Raw genomic sequence first — 307 nt, 5'->3', positions numbered from 1 at the left:
ATATTTCCAATTCATTTTATCTGGAAATCACAAGCTGATATATAAGCAGACGAATCTACAAGGAAGAAATTCCACAAGAAACAAAAAAATCGGAAGCCGACATCCCCATTCTTCTTATAAAACACAAACTGGCACCTGGACGACCGGCAGGTATATAACGCAGGTCGACGGCAGTAAATTTGCAGTCACAACTGTAAAGACAAAGTTGAAACACAGAGAAAGAGTCTACATCATTTTTTATTATCGGTCTTCAACTTAAATACCAACATGGATTTCCAAGATAATCTTATGGAAGAAATTCAGACTT

General features: G+C 36.5%; 1 protein-coding gene across 1 annotated transcript in view; it reads left to right on the top strand.

Moving 5' to 3' along the window:
• LOC119590899 (kelch domain-containing protein 10-like) overlaps positions 1 to 307 on the top strand; it is a 16,818-nt gene that overhangs the window by 3,464 nt on the left and 13,047 nt on the right. The gene's annotated exons all lie outside the window — the stretch shown is intronic.

This window comes from Penaeus monodon, chromosome 28 (genome assembly GCF_015228065.2).
Source record: "Penaeus monodon isolate SGIC_2016 chromosome 28, NSTDA_Pmon_1, whole genome shotgun sequence".
Taxonomy (NCBI): domain Eukaryota; kingdom Metazoa; phylum Arthropoda; class Malacostraca; order Decapoda; family Penaeidae; genus Penaeus; species Penaeus monodon.
This window is presented reverse-complemented; position numbering and strand designations above follow the sequence as displayed.